Here is a 23,448-nt window from a genome sequence, read left to right as displayed (position 1 = left end):
GCTACGCATTCATTTTATCTGGCACGCGCACACACGCACTCGTGCACACACATACACACAAAATGCAAAAAAATGCACCCCTGAGTCCACGTTGACAAATTCTTTAACAAGCTGTGGTTAAAGGGAAGCTGGTTTTACTCTGACTCACCCCCTCCTTTCAAACAGTTTACTGGAAATAAAGAGGGAGGAGGAGGGAGGGGGCACTTTCAGAGAAGTCACATGACGGGGCCGGGCAAACCACAGCACAGAGAGCCTTTGAGTGCAGTAGGCCAGGGGGGAAGGCAGGCATACGCCCAGCGCAGATGGCCCTGATTTGAGTTACAGGAGATACGATCCTGGGAGTTGGCAATCAAGAATTCACAGCCTGTTAACCCTTTGTGTTACAAGTGGAGGTTACAAGCAGTCATGGACTTGATCCATGCAGGATGCTTTACTGAAGATTCCGGTCCAGCACAATGAGTGCTCTGGTACTGAGCTAAAGATCTGAGAGGGGAAAAAAAAGCTGATGTTCATGACATCAGCGTCTGGAGCCGTTAGAAAAGGCATGACTTCATTATTCTTGAATAGCTCTGTTGAATGAATGAGAAAAAAACCCTGGGTGCTCTGGTACTGTGCATCACGTGCGCTTGTGGCAGGAAGTTGGCACATGCTCTCATAGACTGTGAGAAATTCCACTGGGTTTAAGTCAAACTGCTGGCACCTAAAACCCTCTGAGGATGTAGTCTGCCTCTTGATCCAGCTGTGATCTTACAGAGTGGAAAGAGGTATATGTGTGTGTTTGTGGGGGGTGTTGAAGAACAGATCACAGCCCTAAAATTAACTGCTTCCTGTCAAAGCTCAATTATCCGATAGCAAAGTTTCACCAATCCAAGCTCAGTTTATCAAATCCAATTCCGATGAAGACGGTTTCTACTTTTCATCTACTACAAACTGATTTTCAGCTCTTAATCACAAACTCAAATTCACAGCGAATGAATGACTCCTTGTCTACCTTAACAAGATGTAAAAGAAACAAAAAAAAGGTCAAAAGTGGATTCGTGAAAATCAGGACGGGGTTGCGGGATGTCCTGAAGTGAAAGAAGGAACCCTGAGAACATCCAAGAAATAGTAAAAGCTCTGCAAGAGTGAAAAAAAATGTTTCCGTGTGTGGCAGGTCCTCGCTGGTGCAAGCAACCTGTCTCCAGATGCAATCCAATCACACAAGCACACATTACATACATACATACACATGGTTGCCAGACATCACCAGAGAGCGCAAGAGAGAGAGGGAGAGGGAGAGAGAGAGAGAGAGACACTTAAGAGTGGGAGAAAAACAGTGCGAGAGAGAATAATAAGAGAGACAAAAAGAGATGATGTCAGAGAGAGAGAGAGAGAGTGAGAATAAGGCAGAGACAGCAGCATGCAGCTTCAATTCTAATCTGCCCTCACATGGATGTGAGGCTAATAGGCGATGCTCCTCCTGCATAACACTTGATTTGTTTGGGAAAAAACACGTGGGAACTCTACAATGCTGAGATGATCATTTAAACAGACACTACAATTCCTTACACTGCCAATTTCTTATGATATTCTATTATATCGGTTATTTTCTCACAGTTTCGGGGGGAAGTGCTAATTTATCAGTCGGTGATGTCAGAGCTCCATTCTTACAATTGTGATCTCAACACCAATGCTGCAGTGGTGTGGCTGCCAACCTACCCAGCCGCCCACAGCATTACCAACAGACTAACCTTACAGAAGGTGCTGCACCCTCTCCCCTGTTAACTAGCAGAACAGATTTTTTTGTTGTATTTTTTTGTTTGTGACTTTCTTGAATCTATTTCAGTATTGGTGTTTTCTCCACAGGTTTATGTTAAGCTCTGATCATGTAACATGTAGGTTGTTCCCTCAGTTATTGTTACACTGATGTCACACTGAGCCTGCCCAGTCACAGACAGGGAAGTTGTAGTGGTGGCAGGCGCTGAGGGCAAGAAACATGAGAGAAAACAGCAGGATCAAGGAAAGGAAAGAGGAAGAGACCAAGCAGTGGAGGAATGTTACAGAAACAGGACATTCACAAGGTTAAAGTTTACTCACAGTTGCGACTTCTTTGGCTCTTTAGCTTTCATGTTGGAAGTGAGAACAGGATAGACACTACTGACATGCGCTACGCTAAAATATAAACTAAGATATATATATATATATATATATATATACACATACACACACATAAATATATACACACAGTACATATATACATACAGTATGTATGTTAAAACAGGACAAAGCATTTATGTGCTTTATATAGATATACATACATATACACACACACATATATACGTATATATGTATGTATATGTATATAGAGAACATAAATGCTTTGTCCTGTTTCAACATACATGCGACAGGGAAATCAACAGTGGAAACAAGACAAATGCTGCCTCCAATGTCTGTAATAAAATGTAATAACCATTACCCTTGTTTAACAAGTTCTTAAAAAAACAGGTTGTTTAAACAGAATGTAACAAAGAAAAAAAGTGGTCAGTGTGACATAAATGAAAACTGGCTGGCTGGGTTGCTCATAAATCCATAACCACATAGTAAAATAAACATTTATCTCTTCCTTTTAACATGTGCCTAAGTTATGCATTCGTTATACATAGATTTTTCGTTAAACCTTATAGAAAGATCATGGCATTTCAAAAGAAATGCAAGTAATTTAGAGGCATTTTCTAACGGTAAAATTAAAAGAACAAAACCTGGATGGACTTACAAAGGTAGTTTTTATATGGTGTAACCAGAGCTTATGCCTGTTGGAGTTTCAAAATTATCACAGAACCCATGGCAGTGCTGAATGGTTCATGTCTAAACATAGTTGGACTGTTACTAATCCTGTATACATGGTGAAAAATGAAATACTGTATATACTGTGAACAAATGGAAACATTCATGTGAATCACTCCGCAATCCTTGACTTTATAGGATTCAGATATTAAACAAATACAGGCGGTCATATTTGAATAAATTCTGATACCACCTGGAATTGTTTATTTGCAAATACAACAGGGAGTAAGCCTGTTGTGAAGTTCAAAGCCATTTATGGATGCAGTTGTTCCAGTATATTTGACCTGTCTGACGGTTTGACCCACACTGCTAGAAAGAGAAAAGCATTCCCGTGTCAGGACAGGCAGCTCTGATGAAAAGCCTTGACAAAACCACACGTGTATTTCCCCCAAAACTCTCCTCCTCCATTCATAATCACAAGAGGTAAGGGCAATAAATATTTACACTGAGCTGTGAGATGTTATTGAAATATTTTTGGGGATATGAAAATAATATTTTTTATTCAACGTTTTACTCAAGTGCATCATAGTTGATCTCTTAGTCATACCACAAACATACACACCTTACAAATTCGACTCCATTCCATTGTGCTGTATTGTCCTGTCAATAACGTGCAGTTGTCCATGCGGTAGGGCTAACAATTTTCCTCTACAATCCCATTAAAATTCCATTCTTTATTTTCAATTAAATTTGTAATACATTTTAACTGAATATCATGTGGTATCATGATAATATCACCTGCATCACTGGCGGCCTGCAGGTGCCTCTCGACGGCGTTAATATAATAGCCGCTGTCCATGGTGACGGAGAGCACTGACTCGCGTTCTACCCTCCCAAGTTTGTTGTCAATGCATCTGGCAACGTTTTCAGCAGTGTGGCTTGCCTGAGCTTCAGTCATTTTGAGAATTATATCTTTCAGCTCCCACTCCTCGTCTATGAAATGTGTGTATGCCTCCGTGGCAACTCTGTTGCTGATGGTCGCGCAACTAAGAGCCGTGTACCTTGGCTCAAGCTCTTGGATGAAGTCTTTGAAACCAGACCCCTGCGATGTTAATCAGTCTCATGTCTTTGTAAATAAAGCGTACCAGTTTGTCCGTAATAGCATTCTGACGAGCAGCTGTAAACCCTGCGATGTGGAGGGAGGCAAAAAAGATGGAATTTTTGCCTTCTCGGACTTAAAAAGTGGTGATCTCTGTGGTTTTATCGCCGTCGGCCATTTCTGACTGTACATGAGATTGTGATTCAGAAAACTTTATTGTTCTGCAAGAGTCGTACGTGACCAAAGCATTTTGTTTTTCACACAGAGGAAAGAGGGCTGGGCTTCCGTTTCCACATTTTAACATGTGTATTAAAAAAAAAATACACATTCGAATAGTAATTACAGCATTCGATTAGCATTGATTTTTTAAATTTTCAAATTATATTTGACTCCTGCAATTCGTTTGAACATCCCTACCATGGGCACCCATTTTTTTTGGGTTGTACATGGATGGCCCCATACTGCTGTGGGCATTGGTCAACAACAACATTAACATTGTGCAGACCATAGCATACATCAACATACATTACCTTAATGGAACTTAAATCTAAAGATAAATGTGCTGAGAGTGAGGTGAGGCAGGTTAAAGAAAAAGTTACAGCTTAACAAGTATTGTGGGAATGTGGTAGCAGAATAATGTGGAATGAAAACGTTTAGGTCACAGAGGGTGATGAATTGATGAGGGTGATAGAGTAGAGTGTCACCTGTGCCGTCAGGCTGTTGTCAAGCAAGCCCTCAAAATTCTGGTAGGCATCGCCTTCAGGGTCAACAACCGACAGCTGCACACCCCGTGCCATGAAGTAAGCAGGAATTCTCCTATATAGCAGTACCTTCACCCTGCTCCCATGCACAAAAACACACAAAAAGAGAGAGAAGGTTATTATCATGACTCAACTCTTCATGTTTACAGTTCTCTAATATGCTTTTGTGTGTTGTTTATTTGTATCAAATTAATTAAATTATTGCACTGTGGTAGAAATTTTAATTGAAATATCAAAGTATCTTTTTGAAATATGATGCTCATGTCTTGAATTCTGTGATCAGATTGCTAACGGGAATAAAATGGAAAGGATTTATGAGAATGAAAATCCCATAGATTATTAAACAATCAAAGACGGACAGACCAGACCAGAAAACAGAAAAAAGAAAATCAGGAACCACCTCAAAACATTACATCAACAAACTAACATATCCTCCTCAAATCTACTCTGTTCATACGTAATCCAGTGTTTCTGGAAAATCTAAGAAGTGCTAATGAGCTCAGCTGCGGTCGAAAGGAACCAAGATACCAATATCTAACAGCTAAAAGGAGCTTGTACCTATAAAGCACTGGAGCCTGTGTGATTGAGAGAGGCTTAACAGGCAAAAAGCGGAAGTGATTTGAGGGAAATAAATTCTCAGCACTTGGTCGGTTCACCAAGTTCACTCTGCCAAAACATGAGGATGAAGAGGGGGTGGGGGAGTGAGGGGTGAAGGCTAAAGACTTAATTAACACAATGAAAACAGCCGCCAAGAAATGTGGTGTTTTAGGAGCTGCTCACAGCTCATTACTTTAATGTTTCCAGGCACAGAGTAAAAGTAGGTGTGCAAGGGGGTAACAGAGGATGTTGTGGATGTAGATAGGGTAAGTTAGAATCACTAGGTGCATATGGGTGATTTCAAGCCCCATCATCCTGAAATGTATGGACAGCGGCAAAAGTCTCCCTTTCTTAGATGAACATGACTGACTAATCGCAGTCACATTACTTGCACGTAGCTGGATGGTTGGGCCAGCAGATGATTAGTGGGTAGTTAGCAACCATGGCAGCGACAACAAGCCCAAACAATCATTCTCAGGAGGCGGTGCCAACTCGAAACCTGGCATCTTTCTGGACACCCTCTTCTCCTGTTAGCACTGCAGTCTTTGATGAAATCTGCCAGTTTTTTTCTCATAATGGAGACATGCCTTGATCTCTCTGGCAGCTGCTCCATTCAATAGCTCTGCCTCTGTTTGTGAGCCTGCATGTGTCTTCTGTGTGTACATGAGTGTGTCCAGGGTGTAGTGAAAGACATCCACCTGCACAGTGGTGTTTGAAGTGGAACACTTCAGGCAGAGGCTGCAGTAGACAGAGAGGTTTCAAGAGGTGACAAAAATGCACACAGAAGAGAAAAGAGAAAGGAGAGAGGAGAGGGAGAAGTGGGACTGGCAGTGGTGGTGGTAATAGCTGGGAGGGGAATGTCATTTCTCATCACCATTGGGAGGCTGGCGGAGAGAGGGTGAATGCTGGCAGGGGTGCTTTGAAACTGTGGGCACAACAGGTGTCTCCAACTGTAGAGCTGACAAGCCTCAGCCTCAGCCATGCCAGGGTGAGGTTACAGGGCAAGAGTGGTGACTGGGCGGTGTTGAATCCAAAGGGATTAGGTAGCACACACACACCCACAATCAGAGACTCCTATATCATCCAGCAACCCCCCCCCCACACACACACACACACCAGATGGAGTAGTGATATAAGGCAGGGTGTGCCTTTGCAACAGCATTTAACATTATTTTAAAAGTCATAACAGTGGGGATCATAATGTCACATTATTCTTCAATTATATTTTTTACAAGATTTAGTTATGCAGATGAAGTTCGGTTAAAGGTGACATAGACTGGAAGCTCCAATTAACGCTGCGTTTGTGTGTGTATCTGCGTCATTATCTCGTTTATGAAACCCTAAAGTTTCAGAACAAAAAGTTCAGCCACTGCTGAGAAAATAGTGTTGTATTGTTTTCCTGGGCTCTGCGAAGCGGATCGACACTTCCTTAATTTGATGTCGTCATCAGAAATCCTCACCACCGTAGCGCCTCCCGGTGCGGGCACTAGTCCGGGCACATCCGGTTGCGTACATTCAACCGCAGAAGAAGAAGAAGAACTAGTCTCGTTGTAGCTGCTGAGATGCAGAGCATCCACCGTGCCAGAGGGGGAGCTGTGTATCTGAGAGCTGGCCTATCTATTACGTCACTTCCAGGTACCTGGCCAATCACAGGACAGTAGGAAAGCTCTCGTTGGCTGGCCAATCACAGCAACTGTTTGGTCTGAAACAGCGCGGCTGACGAGAGCGTCAGTGAGGAGATATTTTGATCGGCTCGTTTGCAGCGATTAGGAGGATTTTAATCATGAAAACAAGTTAATATATGTAAGTAGACCTCCATAACTAACATATATGTGTGATACAAGCATTCTATGTCGCCTTTAAGGAAAGAAGTGAAGATCAGCGAGCAGCATTATGGTTTCATGCCGAAAAGAGTAACACAGATGAGATTTTTGCTTTGAGAGTGTTGATGAAGAAGTATAGAGAAGGCCAGAAGGAGTTGTACTTTGTCTTTGTGGATCTAGGGAAAGCTTAGGATTGGGTGCTGAGAGAGTGTGGTACTGTATAAGGAAGTTGGGAGTGGCAGAAAAGTATGCAGGACAATGGCTGAGGACGGTGAGACAGTGTTGAGGTGTGCTGTTGGAGTGACAGATGAGTCCCTTCTTGTTTGCAGTGGTGATGGACAGGTTGATAGATGAGGTCAGGCAGAAGCCTCAATGGACTATGTTTGCAGATGATACTGTAAAGTGTAGTGATAGTAGGGGAAAGTTGGAAGAGAGCCTGGAGAGGTGGAGGTAGTGGAGAGAAGAGGAATGAAGGTTAGTAGGAGCAAGACTGTATACCTGTGTGAATGACAGTAAAACAGGTGGTATGGTAAAGATGTAAAGGGTGGAGTGGGTGGAGACAAGTGCCGGGTGATGTGTGGACAGAAGGATAGCAGTAAAAGTGAAAGGGAAGATCCACAAGATGGTAGCAAGACCTGCTATGATGCAAGGATTGGAGACAGTGGCACTGTTTCAATGACAGGAATGGGATCTGGATCTGGCAGAGCTGAAGATGCTGTGATTTTCATCAGAAGTGACCAGGATGGACAGGATTAGAAGAGTCAAGGTTAAGATGGTTTGGTCAATTGCAGAGGAGGGATAGTGACTTTTTTGGACCATAAACGCTGAAGATCGAGCCGTCAGGCAGGAGGAAAAGAGGAAGACCACAGAAAAGGTTTGTGAATGTTGTGGAGGACTTGAGAACAGTTGGTCTAACAGAGGAGGACACAAGGGATAAGTCCAACCAGTTTGACTTACTTTGTCACTTACTATTTCTCCCCATTGTGGTAACAATATACAGTATTTCTCTCTGTAGTGCAGTACTTCGCTGATGCATCAGAAGGTTTAGTAACAAAGTTTGTTCCCACGCAGATATTAACACAGATGTGTTATTTATCAACAACAGTTGGGAAACTGAATTAAATTGCATTAGCTTTAACTGCTGCAAGTTAAGAATTGCTTAACTGCTGGAGTTAAAGAATTTCTCAGTCCTTGAAAATAATGTCTATGAAATACTCAAAATGTTTCAGTTTGGTGACAAATATTGTTGTCTTTGGGAAGTTTATTTAGTGATATACTATATATCATTTAGGGTTATACACTGACTTGAAATGCTTACATTTCGGAAAAACGGGATTGATATAAACCTTTGACCAGTAGTGTGTGTGTAGTTAATGTATTACAAACAGTAAGGAAACGGAAGGGTAATTACAGGATATAGAGATGGTTACGGAAAACCTGCCAGGTTCCTGTAAAGCTCCTAGTAATGAAGAAGTAGCAGAGAACATATTTCCCCCCGTCACCTCAGCACCTTCCACATTAAGCAGAACAGGGAAACAGATAAGAGAGAATGATAAAACTCAGACAGTGTGTTAGAGACCAACTTCTCTTTTCTCAGTGTTCAGGAGTTCTGCCTTCTCACAGTGTAAGGAAAAGGAAATTGACAACAATGAGGGACATTAAACAATAATGACCATTATGAAGTGTGATATCTAGATCACTGTGCCACATATCTGTTGTGTTTCTCCTTTTCCTGTGTGTGTGTGTGTGTGTGTGTTTAACAGTAGCACAAGCCACTGCTGGTGCTTTCATAAAAACTTTAGGGTTACGTTGGTTTATCAATGACACATTCATGTCTTAAACTGGACTGGAAGTTTGGTCTTTATAAAAATTGTGTAAAAAGTCCGTACATACATAATAATCTCTCTTACAATGTCTAACCATTCACTAAGCTTGCAAGTGATGGTGGATACCCACGTAAGTGGTGGCTACTGACTCTTTTCCCCCCAACCCACAGTGCACAGAGGAGCGGAAATCAAATGAGCACTTTTGTGAACCAGCACCACTGGTCTTCTGCATTTACAGCATCTGCCACCTTCAGTTTTTTGGCATTAGCGATGATGACACTGTATATATTTTTCCGCCTCAATTTCTGATTGTGTGAAATTCCTGTTCTTCTCTCTACATTTGCCATAACTTTCCCGCCACTCCCAATGAATCTTAGAATATTAAATTCATCGGCAAGTATAACTATTACCTGAATCTCACAAAAGCTGCGTTGAATTGCGAATGGTGATATATAAAGGGCAATAGGTGCGGGACGTGCGTGTGTATGGTTTTATAAATCAAATAAATTACGTGTGTAAAAATGTTGTGTTTCCTACATACACCATGTTTTATACATGAGGCCCCAAATAAATGTCAATGCAAGACCCAAAGAAGAACAGTTGCTAAAACCTACCGCATTTTTTGTGTGTGTGCGCACGTGTGATAAGATATCTCTTCTAGCGCTGATAAAAATGTCAAGTGCAAAACATTTAATCTTTCTCTGGAGACACAAGAGTGGTTAGATGTGTAAAACCACTGACACTGCATTGGGGAAAATCGTGGTAAGGAGCTGGGGGTTTCCAGGCAACGAGTTGTCGATGAGTATATTTTCAGTGTTCATGCAAATTTGCAGTATCTCCACCAGTTAAGATTAGCTTTCACAGGTGGGGGTATTGCAAATATCAATAAGCAATCACTCTGTGGACAACTGTGACAATAGCGTGTTGTACACAGACTGTTCAAAGCTAGATTGCTGTCCCTTTTGTTCCAATTCACTATTCTGTATTAAGTCCAGTCCATTTGCAGCTATCAATCACTTATCATATGATAAACTGCATGTTCTAATTAGTTTGATCAGTTGTCTACAGAAAAGGCTGATCAGAAGAGATATTCAGACGATGCAAAACCTGTGAGACAATTCTCCACACAGTTACAAGTACTAGTGGCTTGACTGGTCTGGTTTTACTGGTCAGGTTTACCTGGTGTCTGAAAGAATTCAGTTTGCAGGTTGCTCTCTATGTTTTAAGGAAATCTCTGATAAAGAAAACTAACCAAAATATTGTTAACCCAATGAATTTCAGAGATCTAAAAGGTTGGTTATGTTAAATAGTTATTGTTTCAAGCTAGACACAGTTTTCTGCGTGAGAAAACTGCATTCAAATCCCTCACATCCCTGTATGTTTGTGGTCTAGGTATTACTAATCTGTTCGCACATTGCACATGACGACCTTAAGCTGACAAAAAGCGCGCCACTGCAATTCTGTTGAGAGCTGCAATGATTCATCAATTAACTGATTCGTCATCAATAACATCATTTATCATCAAGTATTTGATTAACTTTTAAATAAGGAAAAAACAAGTTCTCAGATTTTATTCATTTCCTTAACTGTGAATATTTTCTTTCTTGTTTGATTCAAATAAAAAATAAATGATTAAAACGGAAACATTTTGGTGTGGATAAGCAACAACAATAAAAACTGATCCAAACACCCCTAGTATAAAGGTAGGAAATACAGAAATTACATGTTTACATCAGCACTATAGGAAGCCAAAGATAATTGTCTTTGTATATGGGGGAGCCAGCTTGGTGGGTTAGGACACAGTTGGTGTTGGCTAACATGTCACACCTCTTAATTTGACAACACTAGTGTGCCATCAACAGTCACACGCTGATAACTCAAAGACTTAAAAGATCTTTCTATGTAAATGTTAACAGGCAGAGCATACACATAGATCTGTTACTGCACCATAAACTGCATGCTTGCTAAGAAAAAAAATTGTAGCTTGATTTGTGCATCCAATTTGGAGTCCTTGGCATACAAATTCCTTGAACTTGGAAAACTATGTCTCTAAAAGCCCTCAATTCTGGTAATTTCCATGTTTCTACCAGACTCTGTGTAGTGACAAAAACCCACTGGAAACATTAAAAAAATGCATGGTGGTTAATCTGAGGACAAGACTGTATTTCTTCGTTTCTGAGAAACTTGCATCTGGGAGATATGAGGGTTTCACCTGACAGCAACAATATTTCAAAGCACTCTCTCTGAATACTGGTCAAAGCTGTGGTGAATGTGCAAGGTCGTGGCAAACTGTGACCAATACTGAGCCATGAGGAATCTTTTTAAAAGCTTTGCTTTGTGCAGATCCTGCAACTGCCTGCTCTTTTACTCTTCCGGTCTACAGTATGCACAACCAGTGTATGACAGATACTCACCCAAATCTAAGCTTCCAGACGGACTTTGGAAATGATGGTCCAAAGAAAAGCGCTTCTCAGGGCGGTGTCTAACTCCACACCCACCTGCTAAGCATCAGAGCCTAGCAAGGTACATGATCATGGGGACAGATGAACAGATGACTTGGTGTGGATGGGGTGGTTTGGGGAACTCCCGAGCTGCATCACAGATGCAATGTATGGTTCCTGAGAAAAAGAGGTTGACAGAAACAGAAAGGAAGATAAAGAGAAAAAAGAGAACAAGGAGTGAATCCACCTGCTGGGTTTTGAGTCAGAGGAAGAACCCCTCTTTATTACCATAGAGAAAGAGTGAGAGCAATGAGTCAAATACTGAATAAAGATAGCCGTGGGCCAGGTTCTTCTGTAGTTTTTTTTTTTTGCTACATAAATCAAATAGAAAGGCCGAAAAACAAGTTATTTAATTGTACAAAAGGAATAAAATAAATCCGCAGGATAATTAAGGCCCCATGGCGGCCAAAGTCAGGCCACAGAAACTGGCATACTCACATTTGTTTACCCATGCAAAATAAAAAAGTAATACATGCATAATATGCTGTGTTTCATTAACATGGAGGTTTTAAAACCTGATTCTCTCCACTGCTGTCAGAGCAGAAGCATGCTCTAATTTCAGACTCTCTTTAGACAATGTATGTTTGACTCTTCCCACAGTAAAAATAAGACGTTAGCATACTAAAGGAGTTAGTGTGTTTGATAAGGCCTGGTCTGGTTTACATTTCTGACTGTTTCCTTTGCTCATTTTGAAAAGGCTTCCAGATAGAAAACAAAGGAATCAAACGAATGAAGAGAAGTGCAGGTTGGATTTCTGCTGCATGTTGAAAATTACGACATCTGCCAGCTTTTTACTCTTTAATCCGAACAAGTCATCCCAATATCCACAATGCTGTTTCACTGAGAGACTCTAGAGGCCACACACATTCAAATCAAATGCAATCACTCAGGAAAACCTAAATGAAATATATCAAAAGGGGAAATTTCACCACACTCCTGGCATTTTGAAATAAAGCACCAACATTACTCATTTGATGTCTTTCCACTTTCCACTGCCGCCTCACAATGGGGTTTATGGTCAAATGGCTCAAGTTCATTTAAAAACACACCTGGTTTGAAGAGGATTTAAGCAGTCCCTGTGAAATCTGCTTTTGCTGCTATTCCTGCAGGGTCACTTTATTTATCGAATATGTTGTCTGAGAGGAACATAGTACCATGGCCATTATAACAGTCAAGGTGAACAATAATTTTCAGAGCACAATATCGACCAAGTAGTAGTTGTAGTCCAATAAAAAAGGCCATGTGACTCTGCATTTCCTCTAGTTGAATGCATGTGACCTACTGAGCAATCATCAAGCTGGATATGAAATGACAGCTCTGTATACTCGGTGTGTATTCCATGTGTTTACATGCATGCGTATGTGTGTAGGAAGGGTGCTCCCTGTGACGCACTGGGGCAGTTGGGCATTACGCAATGTAGCACCACTGCAATCTCACAGGCCTGGGGTGGGGCTGGAACTTCCGGTGCTTTATTGGACAAGGCAGGATGGGACAAGACGAGACGTGGGAGGGCAGGACAGTGGTGTGTGAGGCAACAGGAAACAGCAAAGCTTTCTCAGTTAACTCCCTATAGATGACACAGACTTGTTTCTACACACAGCATTAGTAAGGATGCTCAATAGCTTTTACATTTACTACATCAACAGGAAAAAAAAAAAACACCTACACACTTCATTTCTGAGTGAGTAAACATTATAACATGCTAAGTAAATTGGGGGGGGGATTTTCAGTGACCCAGAGAGCGAAGTCAAGAAACTCCCAACACTGACCCAGTCAGACTGGATTCTCCATGGCCTCAAATACTCCCCACCAACTCCAGTGAGATCACACTGCCCTGAAATCCACACACACACATTTCATTTACCTACAGACAAATGTTTGTCAGGCCAAGAAAGACTATTCCTGTTGCTCACACTTTCCAACTCTATCTCAGGTAATGTGTGTTTACTAAACACACACACAGAAAGCCTGCCAACAGCAAGTGTTGCGTGACTTGGAGTATCTGCTCTCTCTGCTCTCTCTCTCTCGCTCTCTGCTTAATGCTGTGTCATTGCTTCTCCATTTACACAAAAGCCCAGTCCTCTCATGTTGTACAGGTGACTCACCATTAATCTGCAAATCAGCCCACAATAGCCAGGTAACTGCCTTATGTCTCATTGTGTTCACAGCTTGATGACACATTTGGATAAACAGGCAAAAAAACACCCTCCTGTACAAGTAGGACACAATAAAAGATGAATAATGATAATAATGATGGTAAAGGTTATATTGTTTTTATCTAGAATAGACAGCAACAGTTCATCTAATACATCTTATTCAGGCAGGGTTGTTTTGTGTGTGTGTGTGTGTGTGTGTGTGTGTGTCGAGATAACTAGTCCACGTCCTACCTGCATCTATTTTAAGTTCTGCCAAAGGTTTAAATTCACATCCGCGCCGAGACAAATTTACTCCCTCTGACCCTGTGGGGTCTTTAGTAGAGGCAACATTGTTGGCATTCCTGTGGCGACCTGCACAGAACGTCTCTCGGCCTCGCAAAACGAGTGGAATCCCCACATGAGCACATGAGGAGTAACACACAGTTTGGACTTGGTAATTAAGTGTGTAGGTTAGTCCAAATGTGTTTTCATGTATGTTGACAGAGCACAGCACATGCCAGAGGGAGGACATAGTCAAAGTAAAAATCTACCGACAAATAACCAAAGTAAGAGTTTGAGCATAAGATATTTTAAAGTATGATCTATAAAATTTAGTCAGGCTGTCATATAAAGCCCCCTTCAGACTGGATTTATTTCTCTAGGGGAGGTGGTGATTTAAACATTACAAGTTTATTTGGTGATTTTAATCCCATCTGGAGTGTTAATGTGGGTAATTTTTCTCCCCCACCCCAATAACTACCACAGCCTACTGTTCTTCATTAAGCGTGCTGCTATGCCCGTAATTAAAATCCCACCTGGAGCTACTGTGCATCCTTGTGTTTTAAAGCAGATCCCTGAGTTTAGGCCATGGGAAGAAATTACTCAATCTGAAATGTGTTTTTCATAAATAATGTTAACCATCATACAGTTTAAAATCAATCTATTTTTGAAGCAGTACAGCAATTAAAAACATTAAGGCTATCAAGAAATGTAGTTAATATGGACAGTTGAAAACACAACCACAGATTAATACTGGAATTCTCTTCTGAACAGTTTCATTAAATGTTGATTACAGGACCACATCCTGTGATTTCCCAAATTGTTAAAATGTTGGTTGGAACAAGGGCCTCTCTGCATGGAGTTTGCATGTTGTCCCTGTGTGTGCTTGGGTTTTCTCCGGGTTCTTCGGCTTCCTCCCACAGTCCAAAAATTAAAGGATTAGGTAATGTGGTCACTCTATATTGACCGTAGGTGTGAATATGAGAGTGAATTGTTATGTGTCTTTATATGTGGCCCTGCGATCTGTCCAGGGTGCACCCCGCCTATTGCCCTATGTCAGCTGAGATTGGCACAGCACCCCCCTGCGACCCACCAGTGGAGGATAAAGCAGTAGATAATGGATGGATGGATGGATTATCAAAGGCCATCTCCCAACAGAAAAGGTATTTAACTAAATGGTCCCACTGGTTTGTGTTTGACCGCTCTTCCCACTCTAGAGCATTATATATGCCCCATCTTGTTGGCATTATGCACATGGATCAACATAATGAAGGTAAACTAATATCTTTTGACATGTAGTAAATGTATCCATCTATCCTGGACATGGGATCTGCCACATGCACTGCAGCACATGAGCGGAAAAGGAGCTTCCTCTCAGTGCCACAGTGAGAACAAAGAGTACATCAGTGTGTCCATTGAAGGAGGATGTGAAAGCTGGCAGGTCATAGCTGCTGCCAGGAAGAAGCACTGACAGAGTGTCAAACACCATCTCTGCTACACAGGATCCAGCATCATTGTTTTAGCAGTCTTGAATTGTTTAACAATGTTTCCCTGTGTATCACTGTGACAGTGTAATTTGTATCAGCTCAGTAGACACTATGTTAACATTATTATTTAATAATAGGTTTGATGATCCAAGTGCACTGCATAATTTTTTCATTTGAATGATTATATTACATGTCTTCTCTCTAGTATTCAGTCATATGCAGTGGAATGAATGCACTCGTGATACATTTTACAACATTTCACACAATCAAAAGCAGTGACACAATCAAATATTTTGAGTGTGGGAAAAGTTACACTGGATTACTTTTCCACTGAATGTTTTTCAAAAACTTAATCTTGGCCATGATCCAGTTGATTAAAAATCTAATAGGAAGGGAAAATTCTCCAATGTTTATATTATTAATGTGGGACCCTAGACGAAGGATCCCATAATCACCCAAGCCACCAGTTGTGGCATTGCAATTTCTTCTTAGTTTATGGTAGCAAATGTATTTGTTTCCAAATCCCCAAACCAAATATTAAAAGGGTGACCAGAAACTGACCAGTTCTCAGTGACCACGGCCACAGGACAGTCCAGTCATTAACAGGTCGCTGTGGTTGTCAAGGACCATTTAAGCACATCAGACATGGTCCGGCTAGCATAACCTGTTAACCACTTCTTGCAGTGAGAAGCTGCTGGAGGCGAAACAGGACAAACATTTGAGGTTAGTTTGTTATGAAGAAGCCCAGGTCAGGATCTTGGGGGGAGGCTTGAGAAAGCTGGACCGAGGTCAGTGATTGAGCACAGACAGAGGGGCAGGGGTGGATAGATGTGGGTAGTGAATGTGTGTGGGTGCACATACACACTCACACACACAGATGTTGCAGGGGTAAAGGGGTTGAACCATATTGCCATATGTTCAGAAACCTGTCGATGATGACACACTCACTCTGACCACCTCTGATGGATTATACACTTTATATCAATCAAAATGACTGAAAGCTGATATTAAACCTTACATTACTAAAAGGGAAAATGAATGTCTACATGTTTCTGGAATCAAATTACTAAGTATTGTTGTATACTTAGTATATAATTTATATAATTGTTATAACATTTTGCTTTTTACTGTTATGCCATAATCCACAATCCTCTATAATTAAAAAACAACTTTTTTTTTAGTATCCAACACATCATGAATACTGTTTAATTTAAGTAACAAATGGAACATAAGACCTAACTCACACATGAACATATTGATTATTTTTAAATCTATTAATTTAAAATATTGTTAAAAAAATACAAATTTTCCAATTTATTACAATCATCTTTCCTTAATCTTTAGATCTGAAATAATCATAACTGATTAAAGGTTAATTGTTAAATAAAGCATTTTACAAAACATATGGAAAGTAAGCAATTTGAAGACATTGCTGAACTTTGGGACTTTGTGATGGACTTTTTCACAATTATACAAAATTATTATTCATGCACGGAAAAATGGCACATTAAACACAAAGACTAGCGTCAGCTCAAATCACGAAAAATAAAAGTATAAAACCAAAGCTACTACAGGGAAATAAAATGTTACTTTCCACAATTGAAAAAAGAGCTGACATAGGAACACATCCACCAAAAGGTTTGCAGTGGTATGATGACCTTTATAGAGAATTTCATAACAAAACTATGGTTAAAAAAACACCTTCAGTTTGCCAGCAGCGCTCTGGCTCTGGTCTGGTCAGGTTCTGGCAGAGTTGTTGATGCCATTCCAGACTGGCTGCACACAAGGGGCATTTTGGTGGCAGCCGCAGGATTAGCTTCCTGTGGCTTCTCACTGTGTGCGTTTCTGAGCAAATGGTAATTGTATTCAGTATTAGCATGACTCCTGTGCCCTCAAACACACAGAAAGACTGAGGTGTGACAGTTAAGACTGAAAAGCCATTATAAACATCATACACACAAAGACACAAAAGCTTCCATTTACACAGCTCTATGGTATTTGTCTTTGAAGATGATTGGAGAAGATGAGTAAGTCACAAGACGTAGGGGGAGATGCTAGTCTCCATCCTTATAAGGGAGGAAATTAATTACTTAAAAATTATGAATGAAAGCATTTGTGGCACTTGTATTTTTTCTTCTTTTTTGCCAAAGACGTGAAACCAAAATTGTGACAATTACCAGCATAAAATTTGAACTTAATGGTATGTAACTAATACTGAGGCAGGATAAAACCAAGCGATACATTTCTGACACTCTATCTAGATGTTGTTAAAAATGAATGGCTTCAAATTGAATTCAAGAGGTGTTGAAGTTTAAGTGAGAGATCCATTACTGCCAGCCAGTGGTGAGTCAAGAGCAGCTTTTCAGCTTGTCAAAGAACTACTGAAACTGATCCTGATGCGTCACTCATGTTCCGGGTAACATGTATGCAATAACGAACAGGAGAACAATTATGCTGTGATGAGTCACATTTGACAACAGGATCATATGTAGTGAGATAAAGAAAATTCAAAGTTTGTGAAGAGTCATTAAGTTTAAATTTAGAAACCACATGAAACAAAAATAATGATTTAAAAGTGATGATCACATTTAATTAACAATTAAATGATTAAAATCACAAAGCGGCAGGAGTGTGTGACTCACAACTCAAAGCAGGTTTCTGTGTACATAAATGTGAAGGTGTGAGTTGCTCTGCTAGGATGGTGACTGTAAAAGCCTCACATGGGTCAGGTGAGCAAATTTCCGGCACGTTATTGTCAAACTGCATATGTGTGGGCACAGTGCCCTTAACTGTATAATGACATCTGAGCAGCACGACTTTTAGGACCATACCACAGTGTTGGTAACAACTGTGCATGGAGAGTGTGTGGAAGCCACACTCTCAGACCTGCTCAGCCCTGCCTGCGATAGTTGGCACTAATTAAAGCCGTGCTCCTGGTAATTGCCAACAGCCAAAACTTAATGTTAGGGGGTTTGCTGGGGAAAATCTGTATATTCTACACAAACCTCCACTGCAACCTGTAATTTAGCAATCCTAAAAGAAACTGAGTGTAGAAAACTACAGAATGTTCCTTTATTTAGATGAGCCACTGGTTTACTTTTTGAAAGACAAGGGACTGTAAATCATGAGTCATAAACACGCTAGAAACCTTATCCCAGAGGATCAGTATTGTTTTTTCCCTAGTGGCTGCTGACATTTATGCTCTCAGAGGGACGCAACATGTTACACCTCTCACTCATAAAACAGCTCAAGGCCAAGAGAGAGAGAGAAAAAAAAAAAGAAGTCTACCCTAGTTGCTATTATGTAAACAGTAACATGCGCGGCTTCAATTATAATGACTTTAATTCTTTGTTGCTGTTGATTTAACTTTGAGCACAACAATTTTCATGCTGCCCATAATGACTTAATGGCAAAAGCCATTACTGAAAGTAATTTAATGGTGGATGACTCAGATGAGCTCTCCTCTAAAATATTTACAACATTCCCAAGCTTTCAAGAGTCACACTCATTGCTAACCTCGTCTCATTTAAAAGAGGATTATGGAGGTCAGTTGTCACTGGAAAAGGAAAGCTTAAAAACTTAAGTGGGGATGAAAGACTGTCCCACTCACAGTTGTGATCTTCGCAGTCATTATGGCGAACAACATGTGCAGGTGCAGGACTCGCACCAAGCATTCGTGTGCTTGTACCAATCCTCGCCTCCACAACCTCTGCCGAAATTAGATCCCTCCAGTGTTCCTGTGATTTTATTGTTTTCATGGTCTGTATTGTAAGCACCCACCCACTACCTCCTCCCTCAGAGCAGCTGGATAAAATACACTTGATGGTGTGCCAAGAAGTTTACTTTTTTTTCCTCTTCTCTACGCCTGAGTTGCAGGGTTTTATCTTTCTCCATTAAACAGTTCTGTCCATGTACAATAATCTCCCGCAGTCTCAGCAGGATGCGAACACAGAGGAGACACAGGGCAGCAATTGCCCATGTCAGGGAACAGGAGAGCTGCCACTTCTGCTCTGCTCTGCTTTCATTAACCAGGGTGTTAAACATGTTACTAGTTCTGCAACCCCCTCTGCTGGTGACTCAAGTACTTTCATAATCTAACTTAAACAACACCAATCACAATGGGTGTGTGCTGTGGTCATTTATTTTAATACTCCCATTATCTGTGAAATTTGTTATGTAGCTTTAAAAAAGGTAAATTTGGCAATGCCCAGGAGAACTCCAGTAGCTTACAACAATAAATCCCATCATGCAACAATCGGAATCAAAACAATTCCCATTTTGGCAGGAAGTTGCACTTTCCATAGCCATATCGTCAGCATGTATACAAGGCAGTCGGTTAGGCAAGTCAACTTTTTGCCAGCTGTAATCATAAAAAGTGAAGATGGGAAGAAGCTGTTATCTTACAGGATCACAAAAACCTAGAAAGGCAATGTTGGTGGATCACTGTCATACAGTAAAACAAGCTCAATGCGAGCATAGAAAACGAGGAAGACATCACTTGTGTAGTGATCACTTCATATCAGGTACATAATCCAACAGTAACTAACATTAATGATTTAACTAAATTAGTTGTTCATGTGATGTGAGATCAATAAAATATTGAGCTCTCAAAGTAACACCATTATCACAAATATCAAAATAAATAGGCCGATCAAAGTCAGCTACAGACTTTTCACAGGAGGCAGATTTATTCCCAATAAGAAAATTTGCTCTCATCATCCTCACATATACTTAAAATATGATCATATTTTTGTTTGTTTTGTTATTTGTTTCATTCTCTAGCTCATCACATACCCCGATATATACAGTAGAACAGTTTCTCAGATTTTCCTCCAAGTACCACCAGAGGAAGCTTGCAGACCACTGGTGGTACACGTACCACAGTTTGAGAAGCATGGTTCTAAGCTTTTCCAGAGTAGAATGAGGGAAAATTTATCAGAAAGATAAAATGTTATAAAAAGTCAAATGAAAGATAAGATGTCAGAATACTACAAGTCTGAAATAATAACCAGTCTCGCTCTGGCTGTTTTCATACTCGAATAGCATTGTGTGGGTATTAAAAGGGTCAGTTATAGTCAGTCTGTCCAATATATTGCTCGATCACCATGGATTTAAGTGCACAGTGCACTCCGGCGGCTTGACACCATTCATTTTTGGAGAGGCTTTCCTGCCACCATGTCAGTGTTAACAAATGGGGTCATGACATCCAGAGCTCTATTCAGTGAAAGAACACAAAATTAAATAATTAGCTTTAACTGAGAAGAAAGGTCTTTTAAAATGAAAGAAATGCAGATGCATAATGACATGACATACCACAGTTACATGGTGTCATGTGAAAATAGTACTTCCTGTTACCTTTGTAGTTAAGAGACGTGCCACTTCTGAAGACTAACATGTCAGGTTTTCGTTTTTTTTCCAAAAGTAGAAATATTTTGAAATATTTAATAGAATTAATAGAAAACACAACTAAAACTGCTTTCAAGGTCTCTTGTGTTTTCTAGAGCTTCATTTTCAGACAATACATTTCTCTAATAATATTATCTATAATTTTCAGGCTAATCTTAAGATCTTAAGATCACTGGTACCCTCTACTGACTGTTCATGGCAATGACCTCAGTTTTTGTCTTTAATAATATGAATCCAATGTTATTTATAAAACTTGGTTCAACAAATGTTCTTCATAAAATGGTTTCTAGCCAAACGCTAAGTTCCAATCTTTGTCCCTAGCTAATAAAATGTAATTATATACATACATAAATACATACATACATACATACATACATACATACACACACACACACACATATATATATATATACACATATACACACACACACATACTGTATATATAAAACATAACATCAAGTTTACATACTGACAGCAAATTGAACATTTGTGAACAGCTGTGTATGTTTTATGTTTAAATGTATAACTAGTGTATTTATCAATTAATATATTTTTTTACAATTGGAAAGTCTCCATATTTGAAAACCTGACACCTGGGTTTATTCTATTTGCTTAGTCGCTTGAAAAATTCCAATTCAGCACTTAAATATCAAAGTTACATTCTCTCAATACTATAATTATGTTATCAGTCTTTTGATATACAACATATCCACCACTTCTTCCTGTTAGCAAAAGGTGACATCTTTAAATCTTAGTCTTGTTTTGCACAACCAACTGTGCAAACTCCAAAGAATCTGAGACTAATAAGAGTAAGATAACCAGAGAACATTCAATTTCTTCATTGCCTGTATGAAAATATGGATATATTTTCAAAACTTTTGCCATAAAATTTGTGGGCCATCTAATCAACCAATCAACTAATTGCTCAAGGTCTGTTAGGTTGCTCAAAGTCAGGCAGTTTCCTGAAGAGAAAAAGCATTGAGTTGTTTTACCGAACTGCAGTAAAAATTCACTCCACTAAGCTCCACTAAGCTGCTGTATATCTCGAGTGGTGCACTTGTATACCACTTACATAATACTTGTGGTGGTGTTCTTTCCAAATGTTGACATGGGCATAAATCAAAGTCAAGACCTGGTAAACACCCGGGCCCACTTCAGTTTTTATTTCTAGCATATTATTAAGTCTTATGGAAAGGACAAAAACCAGGCAAGGAAGGTCGAACTGCAAGTGTTAAGAATCTTTAATTAGTGGCGACATCTAAGCAAGTGTTCTGTTTGACCCATTTATAGTCACTGACCCAGTCGTAGTTCCTGAAAACGGAACAACATGTCTGCTGGCACTCACCACAGTCCACTTACCACAAAAATTCTTAAACTTTTTTACCATCAGAAAACAGAAATATCTCATCAGGACCCAGAAATCTACAAAATCACTGAGGAATCTCACTCCCTTCTTTAAAGAGTGTTTCTACAGAAAAGAAGATATATCATTATAATTCTCCGAGGTCAGTTTTGTGCTTCTTACTTGTGGTATAGGCTCACAGTTGAAGAGAGGAAACAGATACGAGATCAGACAGAGTTTCTTATAAAAACAAATATGGTTAGCGCAATAACATGGGGCCAATATAGAGGCAGCCCAGTAGTCTAATGGTTAAAGCACAGACACATGACCACAACATCCGCAGCTTGACTACTGTTCAGAGGCTTGCTCTGCCTCTACAAGAATGAAAATAGACAGAAATGACAAAAGTTCAAACAAAAAGCAACTCAGTTGAATATTACACTACATTTCTAAAATCCAATTAATTCTTTTAAATTTTCTTTCAAAGTGTCCCACCAGATCATTTATTTCACCAAGCACAAATGATCTGGTTAATCAGTCTGTTCATACAATGTGTATATATCTCAAGGCTTACATTCTGTTTCATACTATGTTTCCATTCTATAAGTCCAATTGGTGGGAAACCCGAACATTTTTTTTAATTATTTACAAGCAAGTGAAATTTATAACTTTTTTAATTCAACATTTAGTATTTATAAAAGCATTTATTAGTGAACTAAATAAACATGTTCACTAGTATTACTTTTTAAAATAAACTATCAGTCAAACTCTATAAGAATAAAATGCCCAATGGCAGCTCCAGCAAGGAGCACCAAGTTCTGTCATGAACTCAATGACACCACAACCTGCTGTAGCAGTTACTCTCAACTAGATGGCGACATCCCATATTAAACCTTCTATAAAAATTAGATGAGCCACTGGGGAAGAGTAGAAAAATCTCTCAAATTACATTTTGCAGCACCACAGTCTGGCTTTTAAAAACAGGAGAATGGAGGACATGCACTTCAAAGTTTCCAGTTCAGCTCCACTGGGCAAGCCACATGAGTATGTCAGTGGACCCGATGACAGATGGACTCAGAGCAGTGAACACAAGCAGATGTTTTTTAAACCATGATCTGATCAGCAGCAGAGACCCAACACCTCCCTACGCTCTGGACAGAGCAAACACAGGGAGGAGAAACTTGAAAACATGCAGAAACACACATAAAAGGGGGGACTAAGAAAGGGAAAGACATAAAAAGGAACAAACTAGTAAGGGGAGGGAGTGTAAGAGAAAGTGAGAGTGAGCGACTCAGTGGGGAGCAGGGGAGAGGGGAGAAAGGAGAGAGAAAGAACTAGAAAGGGGGAGGGAGAATGTTTTTATCCTCATGTGCACTCAGTCAGAGGGGTCAGTGAGTGCGATTGTTCCTGGACTGCCTGTCAAAACAGT

At 40.1% G+C, this 23,448-nt stretch overlaps 1 protein-coding gene across 5 annotated transcripts in view; it reads right to left on the bottom strand.

Moving 5' to 3' along the window:
• LOC131458514 (vacuole membrane protein 1-like) overlaps window positions 1-23,448 on the bottom strand; it is a 62,046-nt gene that overhangs the window by 29,113 nt on the left and 9,485 nt on the right. For 4 of the 5 annotated variants that reach the window (XR_009240098.1, XR_009240100.1, XR_009240102.1 and 1 more), the window contains 2 exons: window positions 11,284-11,487; window positions 4,567-4,699 (listed from right to left, as the gene is read on the bottom strand). The gene's annotated coding sequence lies outside the window, so the exon portion shown is untranslated. Of the gene's footprint in view, window positions 1-4,566; window positions 4,703-11,283; window positions 11,488-23,448 lie in introns of all 5 variants that reach the window. The other variant, XR_009240099.1, reaches the window with a different exon arrangement.

Source organism: Solea solea, chromosome 4, assembly GCF_958295425.1.
Source record: "Solea solea chromosome 4, fSolSol10.1, whole genome shotgun sequence".
In the NCBI taxonomy this organism is placed as follows: Eukaryota; Metazoa; Chordata; class Actinopteri; order Pleuronectiformes; family Soleidae; genus Solea; species Solea solea.
This window is presented reverse-complemented; position numbering and strand designations above follow the sequence as displayed.